At 41.1% G+C, this 15,909-nt stretch overlaps 1 protein-coding gene across 1 annotated transcript in view; it reads right to left on the reverse strand.

Annotated features, from left to right (window-relative positions):
- Positions 1-714, reverse strand: part of SMAD1 (SMAD family member 1) — a 77,773-nt gene extending 77,059 nt beyond the window's left edge. Inside the window, exon 1 of the mRNA XM_077139905.1 lies at positions 439-714. The gene's annotated coding sequence lies outside the window, so the exon portion shown is untranslated. The remainder of the gene's footprint in view (positions 1-438) is intronic.
- Between the last annotated feature and the right edge of the window lie 15,195 nt (positions 715-15,909).

Genomic DNA, 15,909 nt, shown 5'->3' on the forward strand with positions numbered 1-15,909 from the left:
GGGAAAGAGAAACCGGGAGCAGGCGCAGGGGGAGGGCGCCCGCAGAGGACTTGCAGGGCCGGCGGCGATGCAGGGGGGCCGAAGAACAGCGGTTTCCCCACCGCAGACCCAACAAAGACGCGAGGTGAACCCCAGGCGAACCCTGCCCCGCCGGCTGGGCGCGAAGGGAAGAGGAGGTGGCAGGTTAGCTCCTGAGAGCGGCCAGGAGGCGCCATCATGGGAGGAGAGAGGAGCAGGCTTCCCCGGTCCGCCCCACGCCGGGAAGAGCCCCTCGGACTCCTCAGCCCGCGCCGCCGGCCCCGCACGACCGCAGTGGCCCCGGAGGGCCCGCGCCTGTTGCCGCAGAGGCGGCGGCCGCGCTGAGAAAGCCCAGGGCGCAGAGAGGAGGGCGGGGACGCGGTAAAGAGAAAAGTTGGGTCCGGGTCTGTTTCGTTTTACCGAGTTGGCGGCGCGCCCGTTGTCGCGGGCGCACGAGTGGCCGGACGAACGGGATCCCCGCGGCCCCGGGCCGGCCGGCCGGGCTCTGCGCCGCGCTCCGCACGCAGGCTCCCTCCCAGCGAGCGCCTCGGCCTGGGCTGGGCAGCTCGGCCTCTCCTTCCTCCGCCCGCTCGTTCGCGGAGCCTGGATTGATCTGGTCGCGCTGGCGTCAGGGAGTCGGAGCCGCCCAGCCTCCACCCCTCGGCTGCCAATACCCGGCGAACTCGCCCGCCTGCCCGCTCGCTCGCTCACTCGCTCACACGCGCACCCGCGCGCCACCGCCGCCGCTGCCGCCGAGCGACCAGGGATCCTCTCCAAATTCCCCGCCGAGCCCCACGCGAGCGCAGCGCCTCCCGGGCCCGCGGACGCGGCTGGGGAGCAGTCGGAGCGACTTACTCCGCCCCCAGCCGCACGCCCCCGTTATTCCTGGGAGAGAAAACAGTGTATCCTGCAGGGCCTTCCTAACCTGCCTCCTTCAGTCCTGGTGGAGCGGACGTGGGGCATTAGCTGCAAGTGAAGTTCGGTACTCCCTGTGTTTACTTTCTCAAATGTGCATTAACCCATCCAACCGCGCCCACCGAGCTGCTCTAAAACGTGGACAGCATTTTTGACAAGTCTTTCCAGACATTTTTCACAGCCCTTCTCTCACTCCCTAGTGATTTGCTGGCCCCTAGAAGTTGCACTGTACCCAGAACTGAAGAGCCAAGTAACTATCCATGTGCTTACATCAAACCCTAAATCAAACGTTTTGTGCCAATTGGAGATCCAATGATTGGAATAGGTAACTTCGTTGCTCCAAATAATGACAGATGCCACAAAAGAGTTCTAAACGCTAAATGGTCACTTTGAAAATCTTTTAGTTGACGCTAACCCCAAAAACAAAAATAAAGAAGTTCTTATCGTCTTTATCTGCATAGACATTGAAAATAGCATTTCGTAAGTCAGTTTTTCTTTTGGCAAACTCTCTGGATGCTGCCATGAAATTTTGGGTAATTACCAGAATGTTGAGTTATGCTTAGATGAGAATAATTATTCTGAATAATTTCACATGGACCAAAAGAATTGTTACCACCTTCGTAATATAAAGGAAATACAACAAGCATCATAAATTAATGGTAGTCTTCTATTGCTCGTGTACCCTTACAAAGTTTTTAATTATTTTTAAATTCATTTTCAATTCTTAATTCTTAGTTACTTATTATTTCTGCATTCCATTTTTAATTATTCAAAGGAAATGCAACAAATTCCATAAAGCTTGTAAAATGCTGTTTATAAATTATGTATCAGAATATTAAATTCCTTTCTTTGTTAAAGTATTACTAGGCAATTATTGGACCTCCTCTTATTTTCCCTATCAGTAGGAATTATTCTCTCTATCAGTAGAGCTGATCCCTCTGCTCACTGGAAGAACAACCAAAGTGAACATTATTATGTCCTTGTCAGATCAGCTCACTCCTGGGCTCACTCAAAACCCTTCTTTGATAAATAAATAGTGGTATATCTATGCAATGGAATATTATTCAGCCGTAAAAAGGAATGACGTATGGATGCATTCTGCAAAATGGATGAACCTTGGGAACATGCTAAGTAAAATAAGCCACTCACAAGACCACATGGTGTATAATTCTGTTCATATGAAATGTGCAAAATTGACATGTTTATAGCAACAGAAAGTACACTGGTGGTTGCCTAAGGCCGGTGGGTTAGAGGCTTGGGAAGTGATAGCTAAAGGGTATGGGGTTTATTTTAGGGGTGATAAAAATATATGGATGCACAAGTCTGTAAATACACTAAAAGCCATTGGACTTTACCCTTTAAATGGGTAAATCATGTTATGTGAATTGTATTTCAATAAAGCTGTTTTTTAAAAAAAAAAGACATGACAACTAATACAGTGTACCATCCTTGATTGGATCCTGGATTGGGGGAAAATTTATAAAATGACTTTTTAAAGCTAATGATTTTTTTTAACCTATACTGACCTTTCATGGCATAGTGCTAATGGGCCCAAATAATAACTATTAATATTATGCATGCTAGGAAATTTGACTTTGCCCTTTGCACAGTTTTTTTTCTTTAAATGGTAATAAAAACCCAGGTACCTTTTTAAAAGGTACATTATTGGGACAATTATGAAAACCTAAATGTGGGTTGTATATAGGCAAACCTCAGAGATGCTGCGATTTCAGTTCAGACGACTACAATAAAGCGATTATCACAATAAAGCAAGTCACATGAATATTTTGTTTTCTCAGTGCATTCGAAGTTATGTTCACACAATACTTTGGTCTAGTAAGTGTGCAATTGTATTTTGTCTAAAAAAAAAAACTGTGCATAGTATAACTAAAAAATACTTTATAGCTAAAAAGTACTAACCGTCATCTGAGCCTTTAGCAAGTTGTAATCTTTTTGCTGATGGAAGGTCTTGCCTTGATGTTGATGGCTGTTGACTGCTCAGGGTGGTTGCTGACGAATGGAGTGGCTGTAGAATTTCTTAAAACAGGCAACAATAAAGTTTGTTGTATCGACTGACTCTTCCTTTCACAAGATTTCTTTATAGCCTATGACAGCGTTTGACAGTATTTTGCCCACAGAACTTCTTTCAAAATGGGAATCAATCTTCTCAAATCTTGGCTCTAAGCTTATGTAATATTCTAAATCTTTTGTTTTCATTTCAACCATGTTCTCAGCATCTTCACCCAGGGTAGGTTCCATCTCAAGAACCACTTTCGTTGCTCATCCATAAGAAGCAACGTTTCATCTGTTCAAGTTTCATCATGAGAGTGTAGCGATTTAGTCACAATTTAGATGAATACACATATTTGTATTGTGTATTGATCATTTTTAGAACATGTGCAATCAGTCCAGAAAAAGAAATAAAAAGAAAAGAGAAAAAACTCAAACAGCCCATACCCCTTACTGCTCCCTCTCATTGACCACTTCTATTCATTGAAGGATTATTAACATCTAATTTCAAGATTGTTGCATTTTAGGGAATGAGGAGGCCTGATGTGAGGGAGGGAGGTGGGGGAAGAGCCAGTCAGTGGAGCAATCAACACACAGCATCTTCAAGCACCACTTCTAACTCTAGTTCTCTTGCTGTTTCCACAGCATCTGCAGTTACTTCCTCCACTGAAATCTTGAATCCCTCAAAGTCATCCCTAAAGGTTGGAATCAACTTCTTCCAAACTCCTGTTCTTGTTGATATTTTGACCTCCTCCCATGAATCGCAAATGTTCTTAATGGCATCCAGAATGGTGAATCCTTTCCAGGAGGTTTTTGGTGGCCTTTGCCCAGATCCATCAGCACAGTCCCTATCTATAGCAGCTATAGCCTTATGAAATGTATTTCTTAAATAATAAGGACTTAAAAATCAAAATGACTCCTAAATCCATGGACTACAGACAGATGTTATGTTAGCAGGCATGAAAGCATTCATCTCATTGGGCATCTCCATCAAAGCTCTTGGATGACCAGGGGCATTTTCAATGAGCAGTACTATTTTGAAAGGAATATTTTTTTCCTAAGCAATAGGTCTCAACAGTAGGCTTAAGATATTCAGTAATTCATGTTGTAAACAGATGTGGTATCATCCAGGCTTTGTTCTTCCATTTATAGAGCACTGGCAGAGTAGATTTAACATAATTCTTAAAGCTGCTAGGATTTTCAGAATGGTCAATGAGCACTGGCTTCAATTTAACATTAGCCCCTAACAAGAGAGTCAGCCTGTCCTATGAAACTTTGAAACCAGCCATTGAATTCTTCTCTCTAACTATGAAAGCCCTTGATGGCATCTTCTTCCAATAGAAGGCTGTTTCATCTACATTGAAAATGTGTGGTTTAGTGTAGCCACCTTCCTCAGTGATCTTAGCTAGATCTTCTGGATAACTTGCTGTAGGCTCTAAATAAGCACTTGCTGCTTTTTACCTTGCACTTTGATGTTGCAGAAACAGCTTCATTCCTTAAACCTCATGAACCAACCTCTGCTAACTTCAAACGTCTCTTCTACAGTTTTCTCACCTCTCTCAGCCTTCCTAAAATTGAAGAGGTTAGGGCCTTGCTCTGGGTTAGATTTTGACTTAAAAAAATGTTATAGCTAGTTTGATCTTCTATCCAGATTGCTAAAACTTTCTCCACATCAGTAATGACTGTTTCACTTTCTTATCATTCATGTGTTCACTGGAGTAGCACTTTTAATTTCCTTCAAGAACTTTTCCTTTGCATTCACAACTTGGCTAACTGTTTGACACAAGAAACCTAGCTTTTAACCTGTTTCAGCTTTCAACACGCCTTCCTTACTAAGCTTAATCATTTCTAGCTTTTCATTTAAATTAAGAGATGCGGGACTCTTCCTTTCACTTGAACACTTAGAAGCCATTGGGGAAGGGTTATTTTTTTAACAAATATTTTTATTGACAAATCTTCACACACATACAGTCTATACATGGTGTGCAATCAATGGCTCACAATAGCATCACATATTTGTGTATTCACCACCTTGATCATTTTTAGAACATTTGCATCACTCCAGAAAAAGAAATAAAAAGAAAAGAGAAAGAACTCATACAGCCCATACCCCTTACCACTCCCTCTCATTGACCAGTAGTATTCATTGAAGGGTTATTAATTGATCTAATTTCAATATTGTTGCATCTTAGGGAATAGGGAGGCCCAATGTGAGGGAGAGAGGTGGGGGAACAGCCGGTCAGTGGAGCAATCAACACACACAACATCTATCGATTAAGTTTGCCATCTTACTAAGGCACAGTTTGTGGTGCCAAAAACAATTACAATAATGACACAGATCACAGAATTACCTTAACGGATGTAATAACAATGAAAATGTTTGAAATATGTGAGAATTACCAAAGTGTGATACAGAGACACAAAGTAAGCAAATGCTTAGAAAAATGGCACCGATAGATTGTCACGATGCAGGGCTGCCACAAACATTCGATTTCCAAGAAATGTGCTATCTGCGAATTGCAATAAAGCAAAGCACAATAAAACAAGGAGTGCCTGGGTTAAACAATTTCATTGTGTCAAACAGAAACCAAAAACAGTAGCAAAACCCTCCCTTGCCCTCTTGTGTCACTCCGAGTAGAAGCCCCTACAATATCTACAAGACCCTACATGCTCTAACCTCTTGTGGTGGTTTGAAGCTGTATGCACTCCAGAAAAACACGTTCTTAAATCTAACCCATTCCTGTGAGTGTGAACCATTGTAATAGAACCTTGTGATGAGTTTGCTTCAGTTAAGGTGTGGCCCACTTCAATCAGGATAGGACTTAATCCTCTTACTGGAGTACTTTATAGGAGAATGAAATTCAGACAGAGAGAGAGAGAAAGCTAAGGGAGCAAGAGGTGAAATCATCAGAACCTGGAGGAGAAGGGCGAGACCAGCAGATGCCACTATGTGCCCTGCCAGGTGATAGGGGAGCCAGGGATCACTGGAGCTTGTCTTTAGGAAGAAAGCACCACTCTGATGATACCTTGATTTGAACATTTTCCTGGTTTTAAACTGTAAGCTCATGAATTCCCGTTGTTTAAGAAAACCCATTACATGGTATCCATTTGAGCAATCTAGGAAACTAAAACACCTTCCCAGCCCTTCTACCTCTCTGGCCAGGTCTCCAACTCTACACTCGGAACCTCACTCTGTTCGCAAGTCACCCTGGCCTTCTCACTAGACCTGGAACAACCTGGGCACATTCCCCATAGTGCCTGCACACCAGCTTTTCCCTCCCTGGAAAGCCCTTCCCACAGGATTCCCTCCCTCACCTCTGTCAAGCCTTTATTCAAATGTCACTGCCTCAATGAGGCCCACCCTGGCCATTCTGTCTACCGTTTCACTCATATCTGTCTTACCTCTCACACACACATTTTATATCCTCTTTCCCTGCTCTGCTGTGGTTGTTTCATGATCATTACCTAATTATTTATTTAGCCAGCAGAGCAGTACTTTTGGACTGTGCGCTCATTGCTTTAGTCCCAGTGCCTAGAGTAGTGTCTGGCACCTAAATTGAGCCCAGAAACACCTGTTGAATGAATGAATGAAAGAACTAAGAACTCTTCTAGTCCCAGGGGACATAGTGATGAGCAAAACATAAAAATCCCTGCCTTCATCAGTACAGACCAATAATAAATGAACACATAAATGTGTTAGGCGGTGGTACATGTGATCGAAAAGGCCAGATTAGAGGGATAGGGAATGGGAGAGGCAGCCATTTCTATAGGAGTAGAGAAAATCTACTGACAAAGGGTCCTAAAGGAAGAGAAAAGGCAAACCACCGCATGATCCCTGGGGAGAGGTTCCAAGCAGAGGGAAGTGCAAATGCAAAGACCCTGAAATTGAGTCTACTCCACCTAATCAAGGAAGAGCTAGGAGGCCAGAGCAGCCGAAGCAGACAGAAGCCAGCAAACGGAGGAAAAGCAAAGGGTGTGGGGCTCAGATGCACCACATCAGGTGACCAGGGTGTGGGAACACGGGAAGTTCTCTCCTCACTGCTCTGTTACCTCTCTTCCAGCTTTCTGAGAATGGAGAGGGTGGAAGAGATGTTGGAAGTTAGAACAGAGTGGAGCAGTTATGAAAGAGTTATCATCAGGGGGAGCATGAGAAGAAATGAACTACAGAAATGTGACAGAATTGCTAGGCAGCCCTATTAAGTGCCCATTTGAGGTTAGTGGTCATGAATGTAAAGTGAACCCAACTTTTTTCCCCAGCCTAATGGAGCAGAGCTGAATTTAACTAGGGTTGGGTTTTTGCAGGTCACTGTGATAGGGAGGAGAGTCCAGGTCATGGGGTATTGTGAGAAGCAGGGAGGTGAGGGTGTAAGAGGGTGAGATGATGGGAAAGTGTTAGGATAAATGGATTGAAGGTTCCAGTGGGGTCAAAGCATTACTGAAGTTGGTACACTAGAGGTCACGACTAGAAACCTGGGAAGAAGTCTGAGAAGGGGATGCTAGAAATGTATATTATGGAGATGGGACAGTTTTGAGTAATGCCAAGATCTCGGGATGTAACCAGAAAAAGTGGACCTCTGAGGTAGAGAGAAGGGCAAGATTCTCAGAAAAAGGGAGGTATCAAGGAACCGAAGGTAAATTAATTATATTGTTTAATCAATTTATCAAAAAAACAACGGATCATTTACAATAAGGTGAATGCTCATAATTGGCTGCAAATTTTATATGTGCATAATATGAAAGTGAAAATGTGTTTTAAGGTATGTTCATTAGGAAAATAAATGTAATCTGGGGTTCTTGTAAGCATCAACCTCCTCAACTTCTCTGGAATATGCCCCAAGGATCACTGGTGTGGCATTCATCACATTAAAAAGAAATGCTATATTCAAATAGAGCAGAGAGGCTACTCTGGAGGTTGCTCTTACACAAGCTTCAGGTGGGCCTTGCTACCTAACATGACCTGCCAACCCCAAACCAGGACCATTACAGCCAATCCTACAGACCGCTTAGGGCAATATGTAAGATTTCACAAGGGCTCCATGCACTAGAGTAACTTTCCAGAAACCTACAACCTCCAGAGGTCCCTGGACCAGACAAGTCCTGAAACCTAGAGGGCCCAGCCTCTCCAGAACATCAGACAGTTCCATCTCCCTACTCCATATTAGTGACAGAACCCTTCCAATACGAAAAATTTAGAATGGCCATAGCCCAAACACCTCTAAAGAGAGGGCTGGAAAGATCAAAGGTGATGGTGGAATTACACAGAGAAGGTAGGGTTTGACAAACGATACTGTTCTCCAGTATCCTAGAGCAGCTAGAAGTAAATCCTAAAATTGTGGGATTGTAACCCATACCAGACTCTGAAATCTGTTCTACAACTAATTGTTGTGTTGTGCTTTGAAATTAATCGCTTTTTTGTATATATGTTATTTTTCACAAAAAAAGAATCGATTATGATGATAAAAAAATATTTCTTCCTTCTAGCCTTCTATATTCTTGAGCAACTAGAAGGAAAAATCTGAGATGATGGTATGGTAGCCCATGACAAACTCTGGAATCTGTCCTATAAATACTTGTTGAAGAGTGCTCTGAAAATTATTGTTTTTTTCTTTCTTTGTTTTGTATATATGTTATATTATACAATAAAAAAAGTTGAAAAAAAAAGAACATCTCCAGCTCTACCTGAGATTGTACAGAATTTCATATGCTAAGTTTACTTTATCAAGAAGTAAAAACCTAAAATTGTGGACTTGTAACCCATGTCAAACTCTTGAAATATGTTCTATAACTAATTGTGGTGCTGTGCTTTAAAATGTATAACTTTTTTGTATATATGTTATTTTTCATAAAAAAGAAAGAAAAAAGTCTATGGTGGTGATAAAAAAATATTTAATCCCTCTAACCTATATTCTGGAGCAGCGAGAAGGAAAAATATGAGAGGAAAGTATGGTAGCCCATGACAAACTCTGGGATCTGTCCTGTAACTATTTGTTGAAGAGTGTTTTGAAAACTATTGCTTTTTTATTTCTTTGCTTTGTGTATATGTTATATTATACAATAAAAAAGTTAAAAAAAAAAAAAAGAAATGCTATATAACTTTTACAATGTGACTGTGTGATTGTGAAAACCTTGTGTCTGTTGCATCTTTTATCCAGGGTATGGACAGATGAGTGAGAAGATATGGATAAAATATAAATAAATAATAGAGGGGATAAGGGGTAAAATAAATTGGGTAGATTGAATTACTAGTTGTCAGTGAGAGGGAGGGGTAAGGGGTATGGGATATATGAGTTTTTTCTTTTTTCCTTTTTATTTCTTCTTGTGGAGTGAAGCTGATGTTCTAATAAATGATCATGGTGATGAATTCACAACTATGTGATGATATTGTGAGCCATTGATTTTACACCATGTATGTACTGTATGTGTGTGAAGATTTGTCAATTAAAATATTTTTGAAAAACGTGCAATGATAATTGCAGTGGGCAGAAAAGTCCAAATTATTGATTTTTGTTGCTGAATTTTTCTTGTCCTCTCATCACACCCCTGCTGCCAAAGAATGTATAGCTGTTTGTAATTATAAATGTATTTAAGAGTTTCTAAAAGTCAAACATAGAATTACCGCATGACCCAGCAATTCCTAGCTATATAACCTAAAGAACTGAAAATAAGAATCCAAACACATACACACATATGTATATACATGTTCCTAGCAGCACTATTCACAGTAGCCAAAAGGTGGAAACAACTCAGTGCCCTCAATGGATAAGCAAATTGTGGTATACGCATACAGTGGAATATCATTCAGCCATAAAAAGGAATGAAATACTCATATATTCTACAAGTGGATGAATCTCGAAAAACGTTAAGCTGAGTAAAAGAAGTCAGACTTAAAAGATCACATACTATATGATTCCATTTAAATGAAATATCCAGAATAGGTAAATCCATAGAGAGAGAGAGCAGATTGGTGGTTGCCAGGGGCGGTAAGAGAGGAGAATGGAAAGTAATTGCTTAATGGGTTTGGGGTTTCCTTCAGGGGATAAACACATTTTGGAGCTAGATAGAGGCAGTGTTTACAAACATTGTGAATGTACTAAATGCCACTGAATTGTTCACTATAAAATGGTTAATTTTATGTTACATGAATTTCACCTCAATAAACAAAATAAATGTTTTTTAGGCGTGTTGTGAATATCCAATTGGAAGGTCCCACCAGCTTTTTAAGTACAATGAGATTGGGAACTGGTCTCTCTCCCCTCTGCATGAGGGGACATGCCCAGAGTTCACATACCCAAAGTTTGCACAGACCTGTCACAATAGACTTTCAAATATTTGCTGAAAGGATACTTCTCTAGTACAACTGTTGTGAAGATGCAAATTGTTATTTTTCCTCAAAGCATTGCATTCTTTGTGAAAAATGATTGTCCACATTGCAAGTCAGAATTTCAGATCTGATTATAAATTCTAGAAATTTGCAAAAAGTTGTTAGCTGCCCCTTCTCTGAGCATTTCATAACAATCTTCACACTACACACTCTGCGTGAAAATGTTATGATAAATGTGGTGGTGCCAAAAGCAGAATTTTGTACTAATTTCCACAGTTCCAGAAATTTGCGTGACATTCTATAATCTTCCTTTAACAGAATTATTCTTTGGAATCGCATTGTCAGTCAGGGGCAGGCAGTATTTGCAGCCTGGAGACAGGCCCTCCAGGACAGTTCCCTCCTGCATTTTCCCATCACACAGAACTTCAGTGTTCTTATTCCCAGAAACCTTACAGTGAATCTTAATGCTACTGAATACTCGATAGGTAACATATCGATAGCAATCTTTTTTGCTTATCTGACCTCTATTAATTCATCCACTACTAACACAGTCTGACCTTTCATTTTATGCGTTTATTACTTGTTCAGATCATTGTTCCCAAATTCACCTAACGTTTGAATCCCTGATTTGCACCAGCTACAGTCCTCTCGAGTCCCATCACTTAAAGCACAGATGGAAGAGTTTCCATTGGTTCGCTCCTTCCACGGGAGATTCTTGTGCTCCTTTAAACTCTCTCATGTCCTTCCTTTTCCACAACCAAGTTACTGTGACTCGGGCAATCTCTTCCCCGAGTCTTGGCTGCCTCCTTATCACTGTAATTGCCAAAGTGATCCCCCTAAAAGAGTGGTTTGATCATCTCACTCTCCTGCTCAGAAAAGTTCAATGGGTTAACAACTCTTCCCAATAAACGTCAAGTTCATGGCCCGGTACCCAAGGCTCCTTAAAGTCTGACACCAACCCAATATTCTCTTCTGGTCTCCTTCACACTCACACACGAACGTTGGCAAATTTGCCGTGGTCATTCCCCCAAAGCACTTAAATGTTATATACTTGATTCATACTTGGCATATGATCCCAGCATCTCCCATATTTAAAATCCTACCTATGTTTCCTGGTTCAACATCATCTCGCATATACGAAGTAAACAATTTTTTGTTGTTGTTTTATTATTATTGTTATTTTCTCTCTATTATCATTTTATTTCTTTTTCTGTTGTCTTTCTATTTCTTTTTCTAAATCGATGCAAATGTACTAAGAAATGATTAATACGCATCTATGTGATGATATTAAGAATTACTGATTGTACCGAAGTAAACTATTTTATTTTTTAAAGTTGGGATGGATGATATATTGGTTTCTTAGGGCTGCCATAACAAAGAACCACAAACTTGGTGGCGTGAAACAACAGACATTTATTGACTCACTGATCTGGAAGACAGAAGTCTGAAATTGAGAAATTGAGGTATTGGCAGTGCCATGCTCCCTCTGAAACCAGAAGGGGTGAATCCTATGCTTCTTCCTAGCTTCTGGTAGTTTGCCGCCAGTTTTTGGCATTCCTTGGCTTGATGCTGCAGCACTTCGATCGCTGCCTCTCATCACATGGCCTTCTTCCTGGTGGGACTGTGTCTCTTCTCCCCTTCTTCCAAGAACACCTGTCACATTGGTTAAGGGCCCACTGTAATCCAGGATGAACCTCATGTTATCTAATGCCATCTAAAATAACCCTTTTTCCAAATAAGATCACATTCTGAGGTCCATGTGTAAGGACTTCAACAAATCTTTTGGGGGACACAATTCAACCCCAACAGATGGGTTTGATGCATTCAGAAATTCACATTTTAACACATGAGGTCTTCAAAAGTTAAGTAATTTGACCCCAAAACTAATAAAAGGCAGAATCAGCCTCAATTCCAGGCCTCCTTATCCAGGATTATTTTATCTACCTCATAAAGCCTCATCCTAGAGGCTTCTGTTCTCTCTTCTCCTTTCTGTGCCTTTAAAGTTGGTTTGTATCTTTGGCAGTTCACATATTACTCACCATATGACCGATCAATTATACATGGTGAGGCCCATAAGTACATTATAGAGATGGACAAATTATGATAGGCTTTCCCACAAAAAGCTAATTCTTTCCCTTCACTGACACAATAATTTGACAGTAATCTCACTAAAAGAGCGTCATTTGAGTGCTGTTATGCACCACACTCATAATTGCTAGAATCTACTGCGAATCTACCTGACACAATGTTAAACATCTGAGCAGCAGCATCTCATTACTTTCTGAGAAACTTCTTAGGATGGAAATGCCATTATCTTCAACTTGTAGAAAATAGTTGTGCCTATTGAATAGGGTTTGTGAGGAGTAATAATAATAATGATAGCTAACATTTATCTATTGCTTACTATTCACCAGCTTATAGATAGGTTATTAACTCCTGTATCCTTCAAAATAACCCTGTGAGGTGGTACTATGTTCACTCCATTTTGTAGATAAGGAATCTGAAGCACAGAGAGGTTAAGTAACTTGTCTAAGGCCACGCATCAACTATGTTGCTGCCTCTAAACGACTTAACATGATGTATAGTATAATGTGTGTTAAATAAAGGTAGTTGGGCAGGCAGTAGTGGCTCAGTGGCCTGCCATGCAGGGGTTCTCGCCTGCCATGCTAGAGACCCGAATTCGCTTCCCGGTGCCTGCCCATGTAAAAATATAAATAAATAAATAAATAAATAAATAAATAAATAAATAAATAAATAAATAAAAAGGTAGCCAATGTAATATCACTGAATTTTCATATGCTGTGTGGAGACTACAATTTCTGACTCTAAGACAAGTATCATAGATAGACTCACACCAAAAGAATATTTAATCGATTCATTTGTTTTTAAAGGTTTTAATTACTACATGATTTCTGGAAACTACACTTTTTGCTTCTGGTAACAGTTTCTCTTCACTACGCCCATTTCTATTAGGAAGTTTTCCCAAGTTGAAGGATTGGCTTTGATTGCATTCAACCAAATCCTAAATAACAATGGCCTAAATAAGGGAGGAATTTATTTTCTCTCTTGTAACAAGAAGACCAGAAGGAATTCCAGGCCTGGTGAGGCAACTCAAGGGTGTCAAGGCCAACGACTCTGTGATTCTCTTGGCCTCTCCCTCATTGTTGATTATGAAATGGCTGCTACAGCTCCAGTCATCGTGTCTGCATTCCAGGCAGGAAAACAGGAAAAGGCAAAGGCAAAAGGGTGAACTGAGTCTAAAGTTCCGAGTAAGGAACTTAACAGAAAGATAGCATGGCCACCACCATCTTTAATCGTCTTTCACCACTGTCACAACATCTGCCTATATCTTATTGGCAGGAAACTGTCATATGGCTTCCCTTATTTATGAGGATGGCTGGGAAATGTAATGCTTTTGTTTTTAGTATAGGAAAATTGTCTGGGCAGAAAGAAAATGGGATTTCTGCTGGTGAGGTAGAAGGGAAGGATAAATGCAGTGGAGTGCTCCAAAGAACTCCCACTGGCTAAAATGAGCCAGGGGTTAAATTCTCAGACATTTTGCAAGCTAATGAGCTTGCAATTGGAATATTACAATTAAGTACATCAGTAGCCTAAAATCATCCAGGGTATGAATATTTGTACCACAAAACAGACAAACACTACAAGTCAAGTTTCTTTTTTTTTTTTGAGAACCAGTTGTTAACATTGTCTAGCACCAAGTGGATACTGAATGGGTAACCAGGAGTCCCTGCCACCGAATGCCTTTCATTGTACCTTATTAAGCTCGCTGGTTATCTCTGACTATATTGTTAAGACGTATTAACACTTTGGCAGGTAGTTTTTTGAAGTACCAGGAATATTATCAATCCCCTTCTCTTTAATCCATAAAGCATTTTGGGTATCAATTTATTCTGGGTTTTATTCTTACCTAGAGAACTTACAATTTTTTGTTTGATGGTAAGTTGAGGGTGTCATAAAACTAGGGTAAATTTCTATCAGAAACTTTAAAAGAGTTGTGTGTTTGCTTTTTTCTTTTTGCAGTGCACCACATTTTAATGCATTCAAATGCAATAAAACTGCCACATAAGTCCCTATCAAGACAAAGTGAAGCGAGAGTTATCAAACAAGAAAATAGTTAGCATCAGAAAGGATCTTTAAGAATAACTAGCCAGGCTCATCACATGAGAATCACCTGGTGAAGCTTTTAAACCTCAGGTCACACCAGACCAATGAAATGATGATCTCAGGTGGTCCAAGCATCTGTATGTGCTGCCAAAGTGAGACCCAGTGACGTAGACCAACAGTTCTCAGTGTCACTATCTCATGAGTATCACCTGGGAAGTGTCAGGAACAAACCTTCAGGATGTGTCCCAGACTTATTTGGGTGTGAGGTCCAAGAACCTATATTGTAAAGTTCCCTAGGAGAGTCAAAGGATCAGTTAGGTTTGGGGACCATTGAGCTAATCTGCTCCCACAGAAGATGAAATGTTTTGCCCAAGCAACTAAGAAAGCCTAGAGTAGAATCCAGGTCTACAGATCCTCAGTTTAGCATTGTTTACGAAGAAATTATTAAATGTCTCTCAGAAACTGAAAGTAATTATCTTTTTAGATGTCACAAAACCTAAAACCAAGTTTTTTTTCTATTATGTCATAAACCCACACATCTACAAACACACGTGCTACAAAATGAACTTTTAAAAGTTCTTTATAAGGAAATCTGTCCCCATTGCAAGAGTCGATCACCGAAATCGAGGGTGATGAAGTGAGATTGCAGGATCTCCTTTTTTAAAAATATACCATTTCATTTGATTAACTAACTTATGACGATTATTATCCATTGCCTCTTTCCGCTTGCTTGGTAGCAAGCTCATGAGGGTAGTTTTTTTCCCTCCTATTCGGGTCATGGCCAAATCCCAAGTACCTGGCTCCTCAACTCGGTACCCAAGGGAGGCAATGATAAATATTTATGGGATAATACAAGAACCATGCCAGCAGGGGCCTTGCCCGTTGGCCTCCCCTTGGATGCTGGCAGATAGTAGGCACCAAAGCCAGTGTGGGGGTATGGTGGATTGAATTATGTCCCCAACATAGACAAGTTCTTAATCTTGATCCATATCCCTGTGGATGCAAACCACTGGAGAGAGGATCTCGGGAAAGTGTCATTTTTAATTAAGATGTGGCCCGGTTGAGTTAAGGTGGGTCTTAATCTGGACTCCCGGAGGCCTTAAAAAGAAAAGACACCTGAAGCCAGAGTAGGAGAAAGTTACCTGGAAAATCTGGAAGCTAGAAGTCAACAGAACCTGAAAGGGAAAGACAGGACATGGTCCTGTGACAGGAAAGGATCGCTGGCGGCCACTATGAGAGCCAGGGGAGAAAGCTTTGCCTTGCCGAGGCCTTGATTTTTGTTTTAGGTGCATGGTCCAGGAATCCAACCAGAGCCTACCACATGGAAAGATAGTGTTCTACCACTGAACCACCTGTGCACCCCTACTGCCTTGATTTTAACTTCCTCTAACCTTAAATGAGTTAAATGGGTCAATGAGTTTCCATTGTTCAAGCTGTCTGTCACAGAGGCTCTTTTACTGGTTCTGGACAGCTTTGTGGAGGGAAGGGATGGAGCCAATTCAGGTTGGACAGGCTCAGCA

This window comes from Tamandua tetradactyla, chromosome 22, assembly GCF_023851605.1.
Source record: "Tamandua tetradactyla isolate mTamTet1 chromosome 22, mTamTet1.pri, whole genome shotgun sequence".
In the NCBI taxonomy this organism is placed as follows: Eukaryota; Metazoa; Chordata; class Mammalia; order Pilosa; family Myrmecophagidae; genus Tamandua; species Tamandua tetradactyla.